Here is a 24,821-nt window from a genome sequence, read left to right on the forward strand (position 1 = left end):
CAAAAACAGAGAAATGCCGAAGACCGGGAGAAACATTCTCACAGTGTACCAGTCTTGCAGGAAGCTGCAGGACAGGGGGACAGCTGAATGCAGGCAGAAAAATATCCAGGAACACGCGGAGGGATCCGTAGGACGCCACGGAGGACGCGAGCAAACAACCAGGAAGTGAAGAGGGGGCGTGGTACCGGAACAGTAAGCCAAGCAACGGCTACGTTCTGCCGCGCCTCTTTACTCAGTTTAGGGAGAGTCCACAAAGTCTTTAGTGATTAGTTAGTTTAGGGATAGGGGCTAAAAGGTCACATTACCTGCAATCTCGCATGTCAAGGTGTCTAAATCCTAACAGTACCCCTCCTCAAAGGCCTATTCCCAGGACCAGGCTTGGAGGGATGAAGTCTGTGAAATTGTTTAATTAGTCTAGCTGCATGAATGTTTTCAGCAGGTTCCCAGGATCTGTATTCTGGGGGGTATCCTACCCAATCTATGAAGTACTGGAGTTTGCCTCTAGATTTCCTGGAACCCATTATTTTTTGCACTTCGTATTCCGCTTCTCCATCGATCTGTACAGGTGGGGGAGGGATTTCAGGGACAATGGAAGGTATATATTTCTTTATCATGGAGCTGTGGAAAACAGGATGGATTTTCATGCATGGGGTAATTGCAATTTCAAGGTGACAGGGGATAAGACTTTCCCTATGGGGAAAGGACCTATAAATCTGGGTTGGAATTTTTTCGACCCTTCCATCTTGAGATTTCTAGTGGACAACCACACTTTCTCTCCTATTGCATACATAGGCTCTGGTCTTCGGTGTTTATCAGCTTGTTTTTTCATGGCTTCTTTAGCTTTACCTAGCTCTGTCTTTGCTGATTCCCATACATGCTTGATTTGGGCATGGTGTTCATCTAGGGAAGGTACAGAGGAATCCTCGTGATGCAATGTAATAGGGATCATTCTAGGGTGTTGTGCCTGCAAAAAGAAAAAAGGAGAGATATGTGTTGCAGAATGGCTGGAATTATTGTAGGCGAATTCTGCCAAGGGTAGGGCTTGAACCCATGTGGATGGAAGGGATGTCAATAAACAACGCAAAAACTGTTCTAAAGTTTGATTGGTCCTTTCTGTTTGCCCATCCGTTTGGGGGTGATAAGCAGTGGAAAGCCTGTGATCTATACCCAGACTAGAACACAACCCCCTCCAGAACTTCGAGACAAACTGGGGACCTCTGTCTGAGATTATGACAGTGGGTAAACCATGTACCATATTTTAGGCATGTTATTCAACTATCCTTCTCCTCGGCCAGTCTCCCGGATGACTGGAAAAAAGCGATAGTATTGCCCATAAAAAAGAAACCTAACATCAGTCAGGATATCTTAGAAAATCTCCGACCCATCTCCCTTCTCCCCTATCTGGCCAAAGTGAGCGAAAAAATTGTAAACAAACAACTGATGGCCCACCTTGAATCCAACCACTCCCTGCACGGCTCCCAATCTGGTTTCAGAACTAAGTACTCCACGGAGACAGCCCTTCTGAGAGCGACTGAAACTCTTCGGGCAGGAGCAGATGAGGGTCATATCATGGCACTCATCATGCTGGACCTCAGCGCCGCGTTTGACACTGTAGCTCATTCCATCTTGCTACAGTGTCTAAACAAAGCTGGGGTCACCAAGACTGCATTAGGCTGGCTTAAAGCTTTCCTTCTAGGCCGCAGCTTCCAGGTCCGAAGAGGTTCTTTCCTTTCTGACAGCATTGCTCTTGAACAGGGGGTACCTCAGGGCTCTGCCCTGAGTCCGACCCTGTTCAATTTGTATATGGCTCCTCTGGCAGATGTGGTACAATCGTATGGCATAAAATTAGTATCGTATGCCGACGATACCCAACTGCTCATCTCGCTATCCCAAGCCCCTACCATAGCTGCAACCAACTTCAAAAACTGCATGCAGGAGCTGGCAGGTTGGATGAACCAACACTGCCTAAAACTTAACGGCTCCAAAACAGAGGTTCTGGTGATAGGTGGTAGCGATACCAGCTGGACTCAGGATTGGTGGCCCTCCTGTTTGGGACCTTTACCCACTCCTGCCAAGGAAGCCAAGAACTTGGGGGTTTGGGTTGATCCCAAACTCTCCTTTGACAGTCATGTTCACAAAGTGGTAGGGAAATGCTTCGGGGTGCTAAAAATCCTAAATCGCACTCTAGACCTTCTTCCGCTAGAGGCTAGACGGACCCTGACCCAAGCACTAGTCACCTCCCGTTTTGATTACGGTAATGTGCTCCTTCTAGGGACAACTGAAAAGAACAAGAAAAAGCTTCAAGTCCTACAAAATACGGCAGCACGGCTAGTCCTTAAGCTACCCAAGAGAGCTCCTTCTAAATCCGCCTTGGATGCCCTCCATTGGCTCCCCATAAGGAAAAGAATCCTCTTTAAAGCACTGCTCATCTGCTACAGGATCAACTCCATGACAGCCCCTGACTATCTCAAGGACTTAGCCATACCCTATGAGCCAAATAGAGCCCTTCGCTCAATGGGAAAGGGTTTCCTTAAAATTCCTCGCGTAAAGAAGGCCAGGATGGGAGGTCGCTCTTTCCGCGCTCTGGCGGCTAAACATTGGAATGATCTTCCCATGTTCATCAGACTTGCTGAAACAGAATCCATTTTTAGGAAAAGCCTAAAAACCCATCTGTACACCCTATAATTTTGGCCTCAGCTTCCAGCTACTCTCTCCACAGCGCGGGGACACGCCGGGATGGCGTCACCAGGCGCTTTATAAACTCATTTATTATTATTATTATTATTATTATTATTTTATGTAACTTTACAATGTTGTTCAAAAATACAGATGCTAAGTCTTTAGAGGAAGGCACTTTCTTCAGAGCAATTAAGTGTCCCATTTTGGACAGTAAATCAACGACCACATAGACGGTGGTAAAACCTTGACAAGGGGGTAAATCAGTCATAAAATCCATACTGATCGTGTGCCAGGGATTTGGAGGAATGGCTATGTTTTTCAGGAGTCCTGTAGGAGCACAATGCGACGCCTTTTGTCGAGCACAAGTAGCGCAAGCTTGGACATAGGCTAACACATCTTTGGACATAGAGTCCCACCAAAACCACCTGTGACAGAGTTCATTAATTTTCCGAATTCCAGGATGAGCCGCCAAAGAACTACTATGACACCATTCTATGATCCTCTGTCTCAACTTGGAAACAGGAACGAACAGTTTGTTTTCATGATAAAACAACCCTTCTCTGATAGTGTGTAGAGGATCTTTCAACCAGTCTTCAGGTGACAAGTCTAGGAGAAGAAGTTTGATATCCTCAAGGAGGTTGTGGTCTTTTTCCCCCACTCCCAGTATCTTGTTAGCAGGAATTATAGGAAGTGGTTGTTCCCTGTCCATACATTTTTCATGACCAAGACGGGACAAAGCATCGGCCTTCCCTTGCTGTAGCCCTGGACGATAGGTGATTAAAAAGTCATATTCACTGAAGAATAACAGCCACCTCATTTGCCTTGGTGTGAGGGCTCTTGCTGATTTAAAGAACTGAAGGTTCTTGTGGTCCGAATAAATGGTAACCACATGTGGGGATCCCAATAAATGATGTCTCCACTCCTGAAAGGACAGCTTGATGGCCAACAATTCTCTTTCACCTATAGTGTAGTTCCTCTCTGCAGGTAATAAGGTTTTAGAAAAATACGCTATAGGATGCATTTGTCCTGTCTCAGTGTCTCTTTGAGAAAGGATACCTCCGACTGCGTATTGAGAGGCATCCGCCTCTACAAAGAATGGTTGTGTATTGTCTGCGTGATGAAGGATTGGAGCGGAAGTGAACTGGGCTTTTAGGTCACAAAAGGCTCTTTCAGCTTCGTCCGACCAGATAAAAGGCACCCCTTTTTTCAGGAGTTGAGTTATCGGGGAAATTGTCGCGGAAAAGTGATCAATGAACTGCCGATAAAAATTGGCGAACCCTAGGAAAGATTGCATATCCTTAACAGACGTAGGACTTTTCCAGTTAACCAAGGCCTCAACTTTCTTGGGATCCATCTGCAGGCCATTAGGTTTGATGGTGAAACCCAAGAAGTCCACTTCAGAAGTGTGAAACACACTTTTGTCCAATTTAGCGAATAACTGGTTTTCCTGTAGTTTGTTAAGGATCTTTCGGACATGTTCCACATGGTCCGTCTCATTCTGAGAGAATATAAGGATGTCGTCAATATAGACGATGACAAAAATGTCGATATATTCCCGTAGTATGTCATTGATAAAGTATTGGAACGCCGCCGGGGCGTTACACAGACCGAACGGCATAACGCAATACTCATATAGCCCAAATTTGGTGCGAAAAGCAGTTTTCCATTCATCGCCCTGTTTAACGCGTATCAAATGGTACGCACCTCTGAGATCTATTTTAGTGAAGATTTTTGCTCCTTTGATCTGGTCAAGAAGGACCGGAATCAGGGGAAGAGGGTATTTGTTTTTTATTGTGATTTTATTCAAGGCTCTATAGTCTAGACACGCCCTGAGCCCGCCTTCCTTCTTATCAATAAAAAACAAAGGAGAAGACACGGGGGAAGTAGAATGTCTAATAAATCCCTTAGCCAGCATCTCATCCAAATAGTCTTTTAGATAATCATTTTCTGCTGGGGTTAAAGCATAAATACGACTGCAGGGCAGATCTGCTCCTGGTATCAAGTCAATTCGGCAAACATAACTCCTGTGCGGAGGTAATTTAGTCGCTTCTTGTTCGCTAAATACATCACTAAACTCCGAATACTGTTCAGGTAACCTCAGGTCTGCCCCTGTTTGGACTGCACAATATAAGGGGAGTTCAGGTTCTCTGGCTTCTAGGTAGCAGTGAGATTTACAATACGGAGATATCAAGGTAACAGTTCTTTTGACCCAATCTATTGCTGGGTTGTGTACTTGCAACCATGGTACTCCCAAAATGACGCCAAAATTAGGTGTGTCTATTAGATCAAAGACAAGACTCTCCGAATGCCCATTATTAAAAACAATAATCACAGGTGGGGTGTGATAGCTTATCAACCCAGAAGATAATTCGGACCCATCCACTGCCCATATAGATTCAGGCTGGGATTTAGCAACAAAAGACAGGCCCAACTGTTTAGCAAGTTTGATATCAAAGAAGTTCCCCGTAGCTCCAGAATCTAGGAGGACAGACATGGTGTATTGTTTTTGGCAGCTGTACGTGAGTGTGATGGGTAACGTAAAATGTTTTACTACATGTATCTTGTTGGTAGAGATCTGCTGAGGTGTGTAGCCTGAGGAATCGACCTCTCTGTTCCTCAAGCTTTCTAGTTTTCCGAACTAGTAAGACTGCTAGCTGATTGTCTAGGTGTCTTAGGACGTACTGGACAGTCTCTGGCAAAATGGCCCCCTTTTTCCACAGTATAAGCATAGGTTCAGTTTTCTTCTCTTGTCTTTTTCTTCTGTGGATAGAGGTCCTCGTATTCCCCCTATTTGCATGGGTTCAGGGGCATCTTTCGGTAGGGGTTTCTCAGTTCTGGTTAACACAAATCTAGGTACAATGCTACGAGTCTTTTCCCCCTTTCTCTCATGCAGTCGATGATCTAATTTAACTACAAGATCTATGAAGGAGGCACAATCTTCCGGGGGGTTCACTATTTGGGAGAGTAAGTCTTTTAACTCATCACCTAATCCACGATAAAACAAGGAAGTGCGCTTATCTTCTGGCCAATGAGTTTCCGCCACTAAATGGTTGAAATTAGTAATGTAGGACAAGAGATCTTTGGAGCCTTGTTTGAGATTGAGTAACTCTGTATCACTTGCTTGCATATATGAATGTTTGGCAAAGAGGCTTCTCATCTTTTCCTTAAAGAGATCGAGATCATATAACAATGGGTCATTATTCTGGACCAAGGGAACAGCCCATTCCGCTGCATTCCCTGCAAGATAGGAAATTATGAAGGCCACTTTGGCAGAATCGTCGGGAAAAGCAGCCGCTTTACATAAAAACTGGAGTTGGCATTGGTTCATAAACACATTATATTTACCGGTATCCCCTGTGAATCGTTCAGGCATTGCTAAAGGAACAGGGCTAGGGGTATTCACAGTGACTTGAACAGGGGAAATGGAAGCATCGCCACTAGCCTCTTTGTCTGTTTCTGGGGGAGTTATAGTAAATCTAGCAGGTTGTATATAGTTTTTGCGGGATTTAGGTATGGTACCTGTTCTTAACTGGTGTACCTCTGCTAATAGTCTTTGGTTTTCTACCCCCAATCTACCTACTTCTGACTGAAGGGCCACTAATGCCGCAGTGAGGTCTTCCATGGTATGCTCCTGGAGGTCAAGAGCACCCAACGAAGGGTCAGGATTCATCTTCGCTCGGGGGAAGGGTAGTTCGTGGGCTTGACTTTCTGTTAGTCGAATAACCAATTTCCACTGGAGCGAAGAAGAATCCCTACACCTCCAGGACACAGAAGCAAGAATGTGAAATGCACACACTCCTGTCTACTGTCCCCTAAAAGTATGAGGGAATTACCCAAGGAGTGTCCACCACTCTCCTCATACGAGGGGGTCGGCAGGGTCCAGCAGGAATCTCAGGTGGATGTCCAGGCTAGGAAACAAAATAGTTATACACGTAATAATCCCTCAATACAGGATACATTGACATGCGTGATATTCCAGACAAGCTTACCCCAACTGCAGGTTGGGCGGACTTTATCGAAGAGTTCAGGTAAAGGGAAGCAGGATACTCAGCAACAAGGCAGGGGGGGTAGAACTCTCGAAGGACATACACACCAGACCCAACCAAAACAATAATGGGAGTGAGGAGCACCGACCGGCTGTCTAGGGCTGAAACAGCGGAGCAGCACACACTCACGAGGAGAGACACCCGGCCCTAAAAGAAGGCAAGGGCGGAGCGCTCACTCTCAAAGGAGTCTCCAAACAACCAAGGAAATGAAGGGTGAGTACAAGCTTCAAAGAAGAAGCAACTAAAATGAATCGGGCAGAAAACGCCCGCAAAATGCGTGAGAAAAGGCAGGGTAGTCGCGAGAGATTACTCGCGCAAAACCAGAGAAATGCCGACGACCGGCAGAAACATTCTCACAGTGTACCAGACTTGCGGGAAGCTGCAGGACAGAGGGACAGCTGAATGCAGGCAGAGAAATATCCAGGAACACACGGAGGGATCCGTAGGACGCCACGGAGGACGCGAGCAAACAACCAGGAAGTGAAGAGGGGGCGTGATACCGGAACAGTAAGCCAAGCAACGGCTACATTCTGCCGCGCCTCTTTACTCAGTTTAGGGAGCGTCCACATAGTCTTTAGTGATTAGTTAGTTTAGGGATAGGGGCTAAAAGGTCACATTGCCTGCAATCTCGCATGTCAAGGTGTCTAAATCCTAACACTTACCCTCTCTCCTGTGATGTCTCGCAGTCCAGGTTCTCCGGTGGCTCCAGAAGGTATATGCCACGGCCTTGGGATTACGGAGCCAGTGCCATCTTGAAGTCAGGGTCCAGGCTCATCTCGGTAGCCATACACTCCCCTCCGTCTCTTGCCGTCCTGCCACTAGTATCCCTTCGGCCCAGCCAACCCGTCAGATCTCATCCAGAGCCCTCGTGGTGGTTATGCGATGCCAGCCGCCACAAATAATTGCCGCTTGTCGGGCCCCACGCTCGGAGCCTCAGCAGACTGTGTCTGCCCTCATGGCTAGTCAAGCCACGCCCCTCATCAGCATATATTTCTTTTGTGGTGTGGGGACAGGTTTCAAATAAAAAAGATTTTGGGTCTGATGAATCATTGCCACAGAAATATGTGAATCTGTCCCTATATTTTGCCAAACTCCCTTCAGCTGCAATTGGACAATATTCCCATTGTGGGTAATTAAAAAGTGTGCGTTGAACACTAGCTTTATGTAAATAGTGATATGCCCCCGTGTGCCTGGATTCTGCTGCCGCTGCCTGCTTGGCCCTCTTGCTGCCGCCTCTCCTTAGGGCCCCTGCTCGCTAGGCTTTCCCTCGCTCTCCAGGCTTGCCCAGGCTTGCCCCGATCTCCAGGCATGCCCAGGCTTGCCCTCGCTCTCCCCCGCTCTGCTTTCCCGCTCTATCCCCCCCTCTGCTCCCCGCCGCTGCTCTCCTGCGACCCCGACCCCCTCTCCTGTCTCCCGCTCCACATTCGCCGCCCCGCTTCCGCCTCCCAGCTGCTCCTCCCTCCCACTTGGCCATAAATGGCGGGGACCGCGCGGCAGTGAGCTGTGACCCTTGACCCGGTCACTCCACTACCGCACGGCCCCCGTGTGCCCGCATTCTGCTGCCGCTGCCTGCTTGGCCCTCTTGCTGCCGCCTCTCCTTAGGGCCCCTGCTCTCCAAGCTTGCCCTCGCTCTCCAGGCTTGCCCCGATCTCCAGGCTTGCCCAGGCTTGCCCTCGCTCTCCCCGCTCCGCTTTCCCGCTCTTTCCCCCCTCTGCTCCCCGCCGCTGCTCTCCTGCAGCCTGACCCCCTCTCCTGTCTCCCGCTCCCCATTCGCCGCCCCGCTCCCGCCTCCCAGCTGCTCCTCCCTCCCACTTGGCCATAAATGGCGGGGACCACGCGGCAGTGAGCTGTGATCCTTGACCCGGTCACTCCACTACCGCACGCCCCTGTGTGCCCGGATTCTGCTGCCGCTGCCTGCTTGGGCCTCTTGCTGCCGCCTCTCCTTAGGGCCCCTGCTCTCCAGGCTTGCCCTCGCTCTCCAGGCTTGCCCAGGCTTGCCCCGATCTCCAGGCTTGCCCAGGCTTGCCCTCGCTCTCCCCCGCTCCGCTTTCCTGCTCTTTCCCCCCTCTGCTCCCCGCCGCTGCTCTCCTGCGGCCCCGCCCCCTCTCCTGTCTCCCGCTCCCCATTCGCCGCCCCGCTCCCGCCTCCCAGCTGCTCCTCCCTCCCACTTGGCCATAAATGGCGGGGACCGCACGGCAGTGAGCTGTGACCCTTGACCCGGGCACTCCACTACCACACGGCCCCCGTGTGCCCGGATTCTGCTGCCGCTGCCTGCTTGGCCCTCTTGCTGCCGTCTCTCCTTAGGGCCCCTGCTCTCCAGGCTTGCCCTCGCTCTCCAGGCTTGCCCAGGCTTGCCCCGATCTCCAGGCTTGCCCAGGCTTGCCCTCGCTCTCCCCCGCTCCGCTTTCCCGCTCTTCCCCCCCTCTGCTCCCCACCGCTGCTCTCCTGCGGCCCCGCCCCCCTCTCCTGTCTCCCGCTCCCCATTCGCCACCCTGCTCCCGCCTCCCAGCTGCTCCTCCCTCCCACTAGGCCATAAATGGCGGGGACCGCGCGGCAGTGAGCTGTGACCCTTGACCCGGTCACTCCACTACTGCACGGCCCCCGTGTGCCTGGATTCTGCTGCCGCTGCCTGCTTGGCCCTCTTGCTGCCGCCTCTCCTTAGGGCCCCTGCTCTCCAGGCTTGCCCTCGCTCTCCAGGCTTGCCCAGGCTTGCCCCGAACTCCAGGCTTGCCCAGGCTTGACCTCGCTCTCCCCCGCTCCGCTTTCCCGCTCTTTACCCCCCTCTGCTCCCCACCGCTGCTCTCCTGTGGCCCGCCCCCCTCTCCTGTCTCCCGCTCCCCATTATCCTTCCCGCTCCCGCCTCCCAGCTGCTCCTCCCTCCCACTTCGCCATAAATGGCGGGGACCGCGCGTACGCACAGCGGGCGTACAGATTGCACACCGAAGCCGCGCCAAAGGCAAGCCCATCTACGCCCGTCCACACCTGGACCGCACCCAGCGCCAGGAACCCTGGTCCTAAACGATGCCAGCCCACCCGACGAACCTACGACGCCGCCACCCTCCACGCACTCAACGCCGGACGGAACCCCGCCTGCTACCGAGCCACCCCGAAACACACCCACGGACCCTTCACCTGCCAAGCCTGCCAATTCACCTGCCCCCGAACCTGCACCGCACCCGCCAAGCCGAGCACCAGCAACAACCACCTCAAGTGCATCCTGCTCAACACCCGCTCCGTCCATAGGCACGCCGTAGAACTCTGGAACCTCCTCGACACAACATCACCAGACGTCGCCTTCCTCACAGAAACCTGGATGAACGCCTCCTCAGCCCCCGACATCGCCATAGCCATCCCGGATGGCTACAAGATCACCCGGAGGGACCGGGTCACCCAAACCGGAGGAGGCATCGCCATCGTCCACAGAAACACTATCCGCATCACGACCAACTCCGACGACACCCTCACCGCCGCCGAGCACCTTCACTTCCAGATACACACCGACCCCAAGACCACCCTCAGAGGCACTCTCATCTACAGACCCCCGGGACCACGCACACAATTCAGCGAAGCCATCGCAGACTTCATCAGTCCACACGCCCTCACTTCATCAGACTACATCCTCCTAGGGGACCTCAACTTCCACCTAGAGAACAATAAGGACTGCAACACCGCCGCCCGCCTGGACAACCTCGCCAACCTCGGACTCAAGCAACTGGTGAACACCCCCACCCACTACACCGGCCACACGCTTGACCCCGTCTTCTCCTCCAGCAAGCACATCTCCTTCAGCCACTCCAACGGACTACACTGGACATATCACAGCTGCGTCCACTTCAACTTCAGGAGAACCACGACCCACCACCACCCGCAGCAGATCCCCTGCTGAAACTGGAGCAAGATCACCGCCGACCAGCTCACCACCGCCCTCAGCCAGAACCCACCCACCAACACGACGGACCCCAGCGAAGCAGCCCACAACCTCACACAGTGGCTCACCACCTGCGCCAACGACCTCCCACCACTGAAGAACCCTCCCAGCAGATCTGGCAGCAGGAAAGCCTTGTGGTTCACCAATGACCTCAAAAACTCCTAGAAAACCTGCCGCAGTCTCGAGAAAGCCTGGCGCCACAACCAGACAACAGAAAACATGACAGCCCTCAAGAACGCCACCCGCAAACACCACTAGCTGATCCGCACCACCAAAAGGACAACATTCAAAGAACAACTGGACAACAACACCCACAACAGCAAGGAACTCTTCAGCATCGTTAAAGCGCTCTCCAACCCCAGCGCCTGCAACACGATATCACACCCTCGCAAGACCTCTGCGACTCACTCGCCTCGTTCTTCCAACGCAATATCGCCGACATCCACAACAGCTTCGGCGCACAGACCACCAAACCAACGCCCCCCAGCACCACCCTCTGCACCTGGACCCCTGTCAGCACCGAAGACACCACCCGCCTGATGAACACCATCCACTCCGGCTCCCCAACCGACCCCTGCCCACACCACATCTTCAACAAAGCCGACTCCATCATCGCACCCCAGCTCCGGAACATCATCAACAGCTCCTTCGCATCCGCCACCTTCCCGGAGAGTTGAAAACATGCCGAGCCGAGCGCCCTCCTGAAGAAACCCACCGCAGACCCCACGGACCTCAAGAACTTCCGCCCCATCTCGCTCCTCCCCTTTCCTGCCAAAGTCATCGAGAAAACCGTCAACAGACAACTCTCCACCTTCCTTGAGACCAACGGATCCCTCGACCCATCACAGTCCGGTTTCCGAGCAAACCACAGCACCGAGACCGCTCTCATCGCAGCTACCGACAACTTCAGATCCCTGCTCGACAACGGGGAAACTGCTGCCCTCATCCTCCTAGACCTCTCAGCAGCCTTCGACACCGTATGCCAACGCACCCTGATTCAGCGCCTCAGCAACACCGGAATCCAAGGAGCGGCCCTGGAGTGGATCATCTCGTTCCTCGCCGGAAGAACCCAGAGAGTCCGCCTCCCCCGTTCCGATCCGCTGCCACCGAAGTCATCTGCGGCGTCCCGCAAGGGTCCTCACTCAGCCCCACCCTCTTCAACGTCTACATGAGCCTTCTCGCTGCCATCGCACGCCAACACAACCTTAACATCATCTCCTACGTCGACGACACCCAGCTGATCCTCTCCCTCACCAACGACCCCACCAATGCTAAAGCCAGCCTCCAGGAAGGAATGAAAGACGTCACGGAATGGATGAAGATCAGCCGTCTGAAACTGAACTCAGACAAGACGGAAGTCCTCATCCTCGGACCATCCCCTTCCGCCTGGGACAACTCCTGGTGGCCCCCTGCACTGGGCACCACACCCAAGCCAACGGACCATGCACGCAACCTGGGCTTCATCCTGGACTCCTCCCTCACGATGACCAAGCAAGTCAACGCCGTCTCTTCTTCCTGCTTCAACACCCTGCGCATGCTCCGAAAGATCTTCCAGTGGATCCCCACCAAAACCAGGAAGACTGTCACCCAGGCCCTCGTCACCAGCCGTCTGGACTACGGGAACACCCTCTATGCCGGAACCACAGCCAAACTCCAGAAAAGACTCCAGCGCATACAGAACGCTTCTGCACGACTCATCCTGGACATCCCTCGCCACAGCCACATCTCTGCCCATCTGAAAGACCTGCACTGGCTCCCTGTCACCAAGAGGATCACGTTCAGACTCCTCACCCACACACACAAGGCTCTCCACGACATGGGCCCGAAATACCTCAACTGCCGCCTCACATTCTACACAACCACCCGCCAGCTCCGATCCGCCAGCCTCGCCCTCGCCTCCATCCCACGAACCTGCAAATCCACCGCCGGAGGAAGATCCTTCTCCTACCTGGCGGCCAAGACATGGAACTCCCTCCCCACCAACCTTCGAATGACCCAGGATCATCTCTCCTTCAGAAAGCAACTCAAGACCTGGCTGTTCGAGCATTAGCGATTTCCCCCCCTCCAAGCGCCTTAAGACCCTAGCGGGTGAGAAGGGCACTCTACAAATTTGCTGGTTGATTGATTGATAACAGAACATTTCACCATAATAAGCAGTATTGAGGTACATGTCCTCAGTTTTAGAAGTAGTATGATATTCCAGGTCTGAGAGCATGAAGTTAACAGTGTCAACATCCCAGTCACCAGAATGTAACCCAAGTACAATAACGTCAAACACAAACACCTTAAACACATAAGGAATCTGATGAATTTCAGGAGAACTGAAAATATCATTGGGGACTGTATTAAAAAAAATGCCATCAGTTACTTGGTCAGATGAAACGTTCACCACAAGGGACAGGTAATTTTTCAGTTTATGTGAAGAAGAGTGAGGCGTTAACAGCTCATCCACCAGTTCTGGCACAGAGAATTCCGGAAGATAATGGACTTTAATTAGCATGAAGAAAACAGTTACAAATCCAATCCAAAGAAATAGAAAAACCAAGGAAAGTGTTAACAAAACATATATCCAAGTAGAAACCAGATGAGTGTTTTTAGCCATGAAAAGAAAATATAGGCCAGTGAAGGTGGAGTGTCTTGAATGGTAGAACTGTCAAAAGAGTCGGATGAAAAATCTTCTATACCCACAAAATAACCAGGAGCAGTTTTTAAAAAAAAATAATTCCCACAGATGTACTAAAAGAGCTGGTAGATTTCACGAGGAGTGGGTCAGTATAAGCAATATCATCTGCATGAGATGCAGTTGCAATAAAAGTACTCAGTTCAGTCGTATGAATGCAATTTGTAGCAGCAACAGAAATGAACTAAGATTAATTTATCCCCCTCCCAGGTGGGAAGAAATAGCTTTGATGTTGCTCATAAGCTTGTGTGTTAGTAAAAAGAGCTAGGGCACTACCATGGAGTCCGCGGAAGCTACTATTTAAAATCAGCCACATGATGTAACTGTAGATTATCAATGATTGTCTTAACAACCAGCGAGAGGTGACAATATTACTGTTCTTGTACCTTTAACGCTGAGGACTGGCACCAGTGCATGGTATAATTGCCCAAATTCCTTCTTCACCACAATCTTCTCATGAATGAGATCCCCAACTTGTGTAATGCATGTAGAAGGTGCTGGATGCACCTTGATTCCAGCAGAGGTTGACCTCTTCAATTGTTCGTTTGTGTGGCTGTAGTAGTTTTGTAAATCCTGTAGACAGCATAATGATCATTCGCGTCAAAGGGTGTGGTTGCCTCCATGGTGTCTGGACTGTCCAGGTCTGAAACACGCATGTTGATGCCAAAGGAAACCTCATATGGGATTGGGACAACAAGAGACCATTTAGGGAGATTATTAAGTGCTCTTTGTACCCCACCTAAGTGATGGATCCAGTTAAGTCATGAACCTAATTCTCGAGCTATTAAGGACTGCTTTAAGTCAAAGTTCATCCTATTTAATAACAGTGAGAGCATCACACAAAATGTTGTGGCCACACCCAGAGGAATATTGAGCAATAATCATCTCCAAGTAGGATACATGTAAAAACACCATCCAAATCAAGAGGACCGCAATGGTTCAAATAAATGCAGCTGAAAGGTTTGATAAAAATCAACAGTTCTGTCTGCATTGGGCAAGCTATAGTGGAACTCTAAATTTGTAGACAGATGTTACAAGAAAGGACATATGTCTTGGCTTAGTTGTACAAGCTATGCCGCGAATAAAATTTTATTAGAAGGAAATATTGATTGCCACATCTGCATGTGCATTAAGCAACACCTTCAAGTGCAGCTATCACTAATGCTAATATGCTGTCTTAGTTGAAAATCACACGACCACCAACTCCTGGTATTGTAGCAAAGGGAACATTTGTTCACTTTAGTGGCAAGTATATTTAGCTGGAAATCCCCTGGGAAAAGTGTGCATGTGCGTATAGCATGAATAGCAGCATGCATAGCCTCACCTACCCTCATATGAGAACAAGTAATCACAGCAACTGTTGCAGTCAAAACTGCAGCCTTGGCAAATTATCTGCCAGAGAATTTCCCACCACGTGTGTTCCAACATGCAGATGACTTACTGTATCAATTTTATGAGCCAGCGGTTACCTATTTTTGAGGTCAGCTACCTTCATCCAAAGCAGTTCATGCTTCATAGTTTTTCCTCTAGAATACCTGAGAACATTCTGGTGCCAATAATGCAAATTGTTATTAAAAGACTGAACAAAATAATGCAAATCGTAAACTATAAGAGTGGGGAACTCAGCATACGCATTTTCCAGTTCCAAAAGCAGTCTAATTTTACTACTATTTGCTATTCACAAAAGTAAACTTAGACCAAAAGTCTAACTTTACTAGTAGTAATTTACCTTTGTGAATACCACAAAATAGTAAAGTTAGGTTTTCGGTCTAAGTTTACCTATGTAAATAACGAAAAGTAGCAAATTTACCTTTGTTAATTGGGCCCTACGTCCATAACTGTGATGTGTATTGCCCATTGTCTCCAACTTGGATGTAGGGGTGTTTTACATTAGGGACACTTGCCTTTGTAACAGCTTCTAAGGCTGGAATGAGAGTAACAACAATAATGTGTTTCCCTTGTGCAAGTTCCCATTCTTTAATGACAACCATCTGAACTACAGTCAGTATTTTTTAAGTGGATGCAAAAAGCATTTTTACTTTCGAATATAAATGTGATTTATATGTTATCAGCACTGTCTCACCTTCAATAAAGGTGATCTATGCAAAGCCAATAGCACCTGCAATTTATACGGATTCCAGGTTTGTGTAGTTGAAAAATCATGATGAATACATTCATATAAAGGTTTATTGCATTGTGCATTGTCAGGAATGTAAGTTCTACCAAAATGTAGGAAACCTAGTAAGGATTGCAGTTTCTTCAGTGTATTGTGTGGTTGCAGCAGGACACACTTCTCTAAGAAGTGTGGTGCATGGCTCTTTCCCTCATGGGTAAGTTTGTATCCAGGAAACAGGTAATTTAAAAATGCTATATCGGATTTCTCAAAGTTGAATTTGGAGACATATTCAGCAACTCCCAATATTATGCGATCTACTCTGGCTAATTGTGTATTTAACTCATCATCCGTTAGGTATATATCCTTTACGTAGGACAATGCGTTGGGGCAATATCATCTAGAATTGACACAATGCGTGCAGAAAACAGTCCAGGACTGTTCTAATACCCAATGGGGAGTTGGCAAACATGACATCGAGAGCCTAGCATCGAGAAGGCAGTCAAAATCCCTGCTTTCATGTGCTATATTTGGCAGAAAAAAGCATTGGAAAAACCCAAGGTTGTTTAAAGACTACAAATATTGATAAGTGCTGTACTATGTGTACTTTGTATCACAAATGTGTGTATGACTGTTTAAATGTCGATAGTCTAACACTATACAATAGGAGTTGTCAGGCTCAACCATTAGATACAGAGCGTTAATTATTGGGGAGATGCAGGACTCAAGGACACCCTTGTATTCTAACTGTGCAAGTAATTCTCTAACAGGAGATTTAGCATCCGGTTTAATTGGATATTGTGGTTGTACTTGCGGGCTGGATCTTATTGGTATGATATGATAAGGAGAGTCCTTATCCTAGCTGACATGATTGCGGTATACACTTGGGCTTGTGCAAGAGCCCATTAAGATCTGTAGGCTTGTTTGACGTCATCAGGGACCAGCCCAGAAAATGACGGTATTATGACTTCCTCATCCTGTGTGGTAGTGTGTACAAACTCCAGGGGACAATTGACCTCAGCTAAGTGAGTGCCATATGATATTGTTAAATTTTCCCAGAACATTACTCATATGGTGCACTGTATGTCACCCTCAATTTGTATGCCTAAATAATAAAATCTATCTGGAGGGGCTATGGGGCACATGCATCAAAGGAAACTGCATTCGCAAATGGTGCGAATCGCAAAATTCGGCCGTTTGCGAATGCAATTCCCATTTTTGGGATGCATTAACATTTTTGTAATTTTCGCAATTTAAGAAATCGCAAAATTGCGATTTCTTAAATTGCGATTGCATTTAAGGAATCTCAAATTGAGATTCCTTTAAATGCAATGCATCAAACTCTAAAAATTTGCGAATTCGCAAATAAGGGGAGCAAATTACCATGAAGTTGACCTTCATGGTAATTTGCGAAAACTTTGAAAAATGCATTAAAGTGCATTTTTTAAAGTTCCATTTTACACACACACATGCCCTTGGGGCATGTGAGTGTGCAAAATGAACTTCTAAGCAGATTTCAGGGGTGCAACAGGGTGTCCTTTGGACACCCCTGCACCCTTGAAATTGCATTCTTAATTTGCGAATTTCTAATGGTGAATTGCAAATTAAGAATGTCTTTCCATTCATTCCTATGGGCCTCTAGGGCCATAGGAATGGATGGGGAGGTATTCCTTAATTGTGATTCTCAATTAGAGAATCGCAATTAAGGAATTTTAAGATATCGCTATTTTTTTTGCAATATCTTGATGCATTGCAGTTTGCAATTCCTTAATTGTGATTCCTTATTTTTCGCAATTAAGGAATTGCAAAATGCAATATTGATGCATGTGCCAGTATTTGCCGATCTGGGGTTTCAACTGTATTTACCAGTTGCTTTCATGGTCAGAAATTTCTGGAGAATCTGGCACACTATAGTGATCTCTGCCAGTTGAGGAGAGTCACCGCCCACCTCCAGTTCAGGAGGAGAATTCTCAGCGGTAAATCAGGGTTTATACTGAGAAAGTTTCTTTTCCTTCTTTATCTCTATTTCAGACAAGCATTGCAAGTCCTTTTCCGTTTTCAGGTACTCCTTCTGCCTGTGTTCAAAACACCCTCTTCTCTCTGATCATTTATCCACGGAGTCCTGAGGGGAACAAAAAGGACGAGTATCAGCATACTGATACCCTTCAGGTGGCTTCAAGGCATATGATCATGCAAAATCAGAGGTCTCCTGTTTGCTGAGAAGCTCCCCGAGACCTAGCCTTGTCTTCAGGTTTGGAATTGTGCCTGTGTCTATACATTAGGAAGTGTTGCTGATTGAGCAAAGAAAACAGTACACCATGTTGTAATGTATTCCCAACAACTGTGTACAAATTGTGTTGACGAAATCACAAGAAGGGCCCCTGAATAACAAACAACATGTACAGAGTATTCTAAAAATACTCTAGTGAAAACAAAAGCATTAGATGTGGCTATGCAGGGCGAGTCAACCTAAAACTGTGTAAAATGCAAAACTAAGGGAGAACCAAAGTGGGCCAAGAAGGGAAATCGCTTCAAGTGGGGAAGTCATGTAAATGTACACTTTTGAGTGACTTTATACTTGTAAATGGTAACTAGCCAAAAGTAGTAAAGTTACTCAAAAGTGTATGAGTATACTTGCACGTCTAATTTACTTTCAAGTGTAAGTTATCTTTGTGAATATCCCCATTAGTCGGGTTTTGTGCACGATATGCGGTACCCCCAAAAGAACCAGTTATACTTTGCTGTTAGTGCTACCCCTCTTTAGAACAGGGGTCCCTAACCTTTCTTGTTATTAGAGATGCTTATGAGCTATAAAAATAACCCAAGCTACTAAAATCATTTGTGTTGAAATAGTGAGCACATCAGACAAGATTACGTTAGTAACTACCCCAAGTAAAATTACCTGCAGTGATCACCTCAGTGCATCAGGCAGGAGAGCCAGAGATACTGAAAAAAAAGACTGTTTCAATGTGGAATGACTTTATGTGGGTAATACATAACAGCCACAGCTTAAATGCACCTGTCACCAAGTTAACAATATTTGTAATACCCCCCTCCCCCACGCCCTATGCTATATCATGCAAATATTAGCTTCAAATATATTTTGGAAACTCATATCAGCTGTTCTCAGTTCTGCAAATACACAAATGTTTGTCTCCAATGCATGCTTTTCAGTTTTCGTATACATATATTATTTCAGTCCATCAAAATATTCAAATTTAGTAGGCTTGACATGACACAGGAGAGCTACTTACAAGTAGCTGGTGAGCTACCAGTAGTTTACGAACTACTCATTGAAGAAGCATTCATTAGAAGATACAATTAAACACGCACCTTTCAGTTCACTCTCATATGCTATCACATCCTCCTATCATCTTGGCCAACAACACAGGCAAACATCCGCTTACAGATCTGAATGTGGCCACTCTCCCTGCAAACCTTCCACCCCCCTCCAAAAAGGATAGTACTGCCCTCAGGCTTCAAACATCTAAACAAAATACCTAATGTGCAAGGTTAGTGGCGGCGCCTTTAAGAGAGGTTTGACAATTGCTTGGGGGTTTACAGGACCAGTTTGAAACTGGTCAATCGACATTCTGCTGAGCAAGTTTCTCAAATATCTTCTTTCTCCATACTTTTCGCGGATATTGTACAATCACTCAATGTAAACCTACATGCTGGTGCTCAGTGCTTTAAACAGTCTGAACCTTCTCGAAGGCAGCAGCATAGAGACGACGGTTCAGGACTTATTGAGCTGAAGAATTAAGGGAGACAGAAACTATAGTCTATTCGGATCTCTCCGTGCTGCAGCTTCTTCTCAGACTGGGTAAACTATGCTATATTATGTATAATATGTTGCATAATGCTATGTTTCATACCATGCCAGATGATGTGAGGTTATGCTAGCACAGGCCATTTAATGGTAGGTTGCATGCATATTAGAAGGTCACACTGAGGCAGGTAAGGTTTTTTTCTGCACATGGGCCTTCCAGCACATCTGGGGGAGTGGAGCAGGTAATTTTTTTTTGTTATTATAGAATTATTATGTACCTGCAAGCAGTCGCACAGTTCGGGTGTCATGGGCAGTAATTGGGGGATGGAAAATATGCATGGGTTCGGTAATAACAGGGGGGGTTAATTGTGGTATAGAGGCCCCCTTACAAATCTTGGCCATTATGAGAGTTTTTGTTGCAGTGAGTGGGGGGCGGTCTGTATAAATCCCTGTCCTAGCCCCTTTAGGCTCCTTGTTGTTTAGAGCATTGTGCCACTGCAAACATCAATGGTTCAGTGACTCCATTGATAAATCCCTTTTTTTGTAGCTGCCCATTGTGATGAAATAAGGTACCTAAATCACGCACGGAAATTCAGTGAAACATGCAAAGCATGACTTTAGTGTGAACAATGAGAAATGATTCCTCTTCAGATACTTGTAAATACCAGTAAAAAAAAAAAAACATTTGGCGATTTTTTTGTGATGGAGACCTCAAACAATAGCTGGCAAAGCAAGTCTGGTTCGATTCTTCCATCTTGTCTAAAATGTCGTCGCCCGGGTAAAGTTATATATCACATGCATGTTAGCCACACTCTACTAATGAAATCGATAATCTCGAGGTATTTTAGAAACAGAAGCTTCCATCCCGCGGCCGTTAAATAGTACATAATTGCTCCTACTAAACCTGCTGTCAGCTAAACACTTGCCAGCTTTAAGGACGTGCAGTTTAGGAATTCATTAGAGCACTTTGAAACAGTTGCAAGATTAGCAGGTTAGCCTGTTGGCCTGAGCGCCCCAATGATTTTTTTATTTACACAACTGATTTTCTATTGTAAACAGCCCTCTCAAAAGTTCATGGCTAAGAACACCCCCCTCCACGCTCCACCTTTGAAACGACCCAATCTGGCGCGTGTTAATGAATAACTGCATGTTTACAACATATTGCTGCAAACGGTGCCGCCTCGAGCAACTACCAAATTGAATAACTGGCAGGTAAAACATTTTAGAATTCATTTTCAATGGTGGAGTTTAGCTTACAGTGGCAGTAGAGGGAGTTCGAAAAGTTAACTGAAAAGCTACGTGCTCATGTGGTTGTGAGTGCAGTGGTATGCTATTGAGTGTAACTTTAAATTCAGCCGCTGGCATTTTACGAACTGGAATAGCTGTGTGCATGGGATACGATGTCGACAGAGGATGGCATGCTGCGAGGGTCACATTCCCTGTAGGGACTATTGACTATTTCTTATTTAAATAAAGTGGACGTATGATGAACATGGGGTCGTAGCGCCAAGCATTAGTGGTTCGCACAAGTAAGAGCGGTGGGGTGGTGTGCGGGGGGGGGGGGGGGGGGTGGAAGTCGACAGCAACGGGTTAAGTAATATTAAATAAAGAAAACCACTTCCACTTCCAATGCGCTTGCTGCATCTCCTGGTCGGCGATGCGCCGAGCACAAAGTAAGTGTTTTTATTTATTTATTTCATATGATTTAACCCTTTGTCTGTCGTCTTCCACCACTCTCCATCCCGCCCTGCCGCCCACCGCTCTTACCTGTGCGAGCCACTATTGGCGCAGAGTGCCTGATTTTGTGTGCTTGCATTGTCTATATGCATACAGTTACACATTGGCATTTCTCTGATTTAGGGGCAATATACAAGGGGATTGCGCCACAGGAAAGTCACTTTTACAGATGTTCCTGTGGCGCAATGCCTTGCTTCATGTATACAAAGTGCCACTAAACCACTTTTTGTGGCTTAAAGCTGCTTTGTAAATATTCTACCCTTTTACGCAGTGGTCTGCATGCAATGGGTGTTGAAGTGGGCATCCCACCGCAACACCCATTTTTTTTTATACTGCCCCAGATTTACAATGAGGTGTAAATCCCAGGCAATGTCAACAAGCATTTGCAATGCTATAGGTCTCGCATTAGGAAAGTTTGAGCTATTGGTATTGTAAATATCATTTTTTTTATTTATGTGTTGGTTTTAAAAATAGCGAAATTAATAGCTTTGTCATTTACAATGCCAATAGTTATAACTTTCGCAAATGTAACACCTATAGCATTTGTAATGCAATATGTGTTGTATTTACTTGACTTAGATGTATTGCTATTACACATAACAATGGCTTTGATTTTTTAAAATAATTAATACTTAAATAAAAGTAATTGTAATTTATGATGGCAATAGCTTAAACTTTTGTAAATAACTTTTGTGAAGATTATGTTCAGTGTATTTTATTGTGACGAAAATCCAAGAACAGAAGTGAAATATTAACATCTTTTAGTGACATTTGTAATAAAGCTTGAAACAAGGAGAGAACATATTTGAACCAGTTGTTGTTGAATGGTTGCACAGATTGATGTTGTGGTGGCGACGAGTGATGCTGTGGCGTTCAGGGATGCTGAGGTAGCGCATAGTGATGTTGTGGTGCCCCTGAGTGATGCTGTGGTGGTTCTGAGTGATGCTGTGGTGATGCGATTGATAGAGTGAGTGCGATAGATAGATAGAGTGAGTGTGATAGATAGATAGAGTGAGTGCGATAGATAGAGGGAGGGCAATAGATAGAGGGAGGGCGATAGATAGAGAGAGGGTGATAGTTAGAGGGAGGGCAATAGATAGAGGGAGGGCGATAGAAAGAGGGAGGGCGATAGATAGATAGATAGATAGATAGATAGATAGATAGATAGATAGATAGATAGATAGATAGATAGATAGATAGATAGATAGATAGATAGATAGGTAGATAGAGTGAGGGCGATAGAGTGAGGGCGATAGATAGATAGAGTGAGTGAGGGCAATAGATAGATAGATAGATAGATAGATAGATAGATAGATAGATAGATAGAGTGAGGGCGGGAGATGGATGGATAGATGGATAGATGGATGGATAGATGGATGGATAGATGGATGGAAAGATGGATTGATGGATGGATAGATGGATGGATAGATGGATGGATGGATAGATAGAGTGAGGGCGATAGATAGAGTGAGGGCGATAGATGGATTGATGGATAGATGATGGATAGATGGATGGACAGATGGATGGATATATGGATGGATAGATGAATGGATAGCTAGATGGACGGATAGATGGATGGATAGATATAGTGAGGGCGATAGATAGAGAGAGAGCGATAGATAGAGAGATAGAGTGAGTGCGATAGATAGATAGTGAGATAGAGTGAGGGCAATAGATAGATAGAGAGATAGAGTGAGGGCGTAAGATAGATAGAATGAGGGCGATAGATAGATAGATAGAGTGAGGGCAATAGATACAGTGAGTGCGATAGATAGATTGATGGTTCTGTGTGTGGTTGTGTGTGTTGGTTGTGTGTATGGTTGTGTGTGTGGCCGTGGTTGTGTGTGTTTGTGTGTGTGTGGTTGTGTGTGGTTGTGTGTGTGTAGTTGTGTGTGTGTAGTTGTGTGTGGGGGTTGTGTGTGGGCGGGTTTGTGTGTGTGTGTAGTTGTGTGTGTGTGTGGTTGTGTGTGTGTAGTTGTGTGTGTGGGGTGGTTGTGTGTGTGGGGGGTTGTGTGTGTGGGGGGTTGTGTGTGCGGGGGGTTTGTGTGTGTGGGGGTTGTGTGTGGGGGGGTTTGTGTGTGTGGGGGTTGTGTGTGTGGGGGGTTGTGTATGTGGGGGTTTGTGTGTGGGTTGTGTGGGGTGGTGGATGTGTGTGTGGGGGTTGTGTGTGTGGGGGTTGTGTATGTGGAGGTGTGTGTGGGGGTGGTTGTGTGTAGGTAGGGGGGTTGTGTGTGAGTGGGGGTTGTGTGTGTGGGGGGTTGTGTGTGTGTGGGGACGGGTTGTGTGTGTGAGGGGTTGTGTGTGTGGGGGGATTGTGTGTGTAGGGGGTTGCATGTGTAGGGTGTGTGTGTGGGGGGGTTGTGTGTGTGGGGGGTTGTGTGTATGGGGGGCTGTGTGTGTGGGGTGTGGGGTGTGGGTGTGGGGTTTGGGGTTATGTGGCTGTGGGGTTATGTGGGTGTGGGGTTATGTGTGTGTGGGTGTGTGTGTGTGGGGGGTTGTGTGTGTGGTTGTGTGTGTGGGGTTATGTGTGTGTGTGGGGTTGCGTGTGGGGGTTGTGTGTGTGGGGGGTTGTGTGTGTGTTCGGGGGTTGTGTGTGTGTGTGTGGGGGGGTTGTGTGTGTCTGTGTGGGGTTGTGTGCATGTGTGGGGTTTTGTGCATGTGTGGGGTCGTATTTGTGTGTGGGGGGGGGGTTTGTGTGGGGGGGTTGTGTGTGTGTTTGTGTGTGGGTGTTTGTGGGGGTTCTTTGTGTGTGTGGGGTTGTGTGTGGGGGGGTTGTGTGTGTGTTTGTGTGTGTGTGTGGGGGGCTTGTGTGTGTGTGGGGGGGGTTATGTGTGTGTAGGCTTATGTGTGTGTATGTGGGGTTGTGTTTGTGTTTGTGGGGTTGTGTGTGTGGGGTTGTGTGTGTGTACGGGGGTTGTGTGTGTGTGTGTGTGTTTGTGTTACTATCCTTGTGGGGACTTGAATATGATAATGGGGTATTACTGGACGCACTGCAATTCTCAAGGGTTGGTTCAACAGTCTGTGTGGTGCTCCGGGGTATCGCCCTACGACTGAGAGCGTAATTAATGGGAACTGAGGTGGCACTCCCCAAGACTGGGAAGTGTCTCCCGGGCTCCTGAATGTCCTTATAGAAAGGTTTCACCAATAAATATGAGAAAATAAATGAAGAATGTTTGTTTTGGAAAATGCTTGTATTTAATCCATCTTGTTATATTCACAACGATATATTCAGCTTTTACATAGTCCTCCAAATTCAAATGATGCACTCAAACAATCCCAATGCATTTCGGCATATCATAAATGCCTTCTTCTGGGGATGTATTTTCTGTCAACAAAGAAAACAATAATTGTACTCACAGTAATGCGCAAAAGAGTTTTCACTAGCGACTCGTAACGCAGGTGGGGAGTTCATAAGAGCCTCTATAGGGCAAAAAGTGCTCGTTAAGTAACTTTGGTCAAGTGCTGTGAAAAGACAGTGCCGCATCAACATTAAAAAATGTGTCGCGTGAACGTTAAAAAATGTATCTCAAGTCGATACTCAACCCCATGGTTGACTGTAGTCAAAAGCTGTGATAAAACAGTACAACATGAACGTTAATGTGCCTCAGATTGGTGTGCAAACCCGTGGTTGTGTGTAAACAACGGCGGGTTGGGGGCGGTGGACTAATGGCGGGTGAAGAACGAAAAAAACGCTGAAGTGGGCAAGAATGCCGTGACTGCGCTTAACGGTTTAAAAGAGTGCTCATGCAGACAAATCGTGAAATAAACTTTAGGTGAACGGTTGGAAATGAAGCTTACCGTGACGTGCACGGACGACGATGTAAACGAAGGTACGGCTGTTCCCATGCCGGGTTTGGGCGTGGCTAAAC

General features: G+C 47.3%; 1 protein-coding gene across 5 annotated transcripts in view; it reads left to right on the forward strand.

The window, feature by feature from the left end:
* Positions 1–24,821, forward strand: part of LOC144781940 (cytochrome P450 2G1-like) — a 591,590-nt gene that overhangs the window by 27,047 nt on the left and 539,722 nt on the right. The window contains exon 1 of one of the 5 annotated variants that reach the window (XM_078661032.1): positions 19,250–19,269. The exons of 2 other annotated variants lie outside the window; for them this stretch is intronic. The gene's annotated coding sequence lies outside the window, so the exon portion shown is untranslated. Of the gene's footprint in view, positions 1–19,249; positions 19,270–20,368; positions 20,428–24,821 lie in introns of those variants that run through there. 2 more of the 5 variants (XM_078661030.1, XM_078661029.1) reach the window with 2 other exon arrangements.

The sequence above is a fragment of the Lissotriton helveticus genome, chromosome 9 (genome assembly GCF_964261635.1).
Source record: "Lissotriton helveticus chromosome 9, aLisHel1.1, whole genome shotgun sequence".
Lineage (NCBI taxonomy): Eukaryota > Metazoa > Chordata > Amphibia > Caudata > Salamandridae > Lissotriton > Lissotriton helveticus.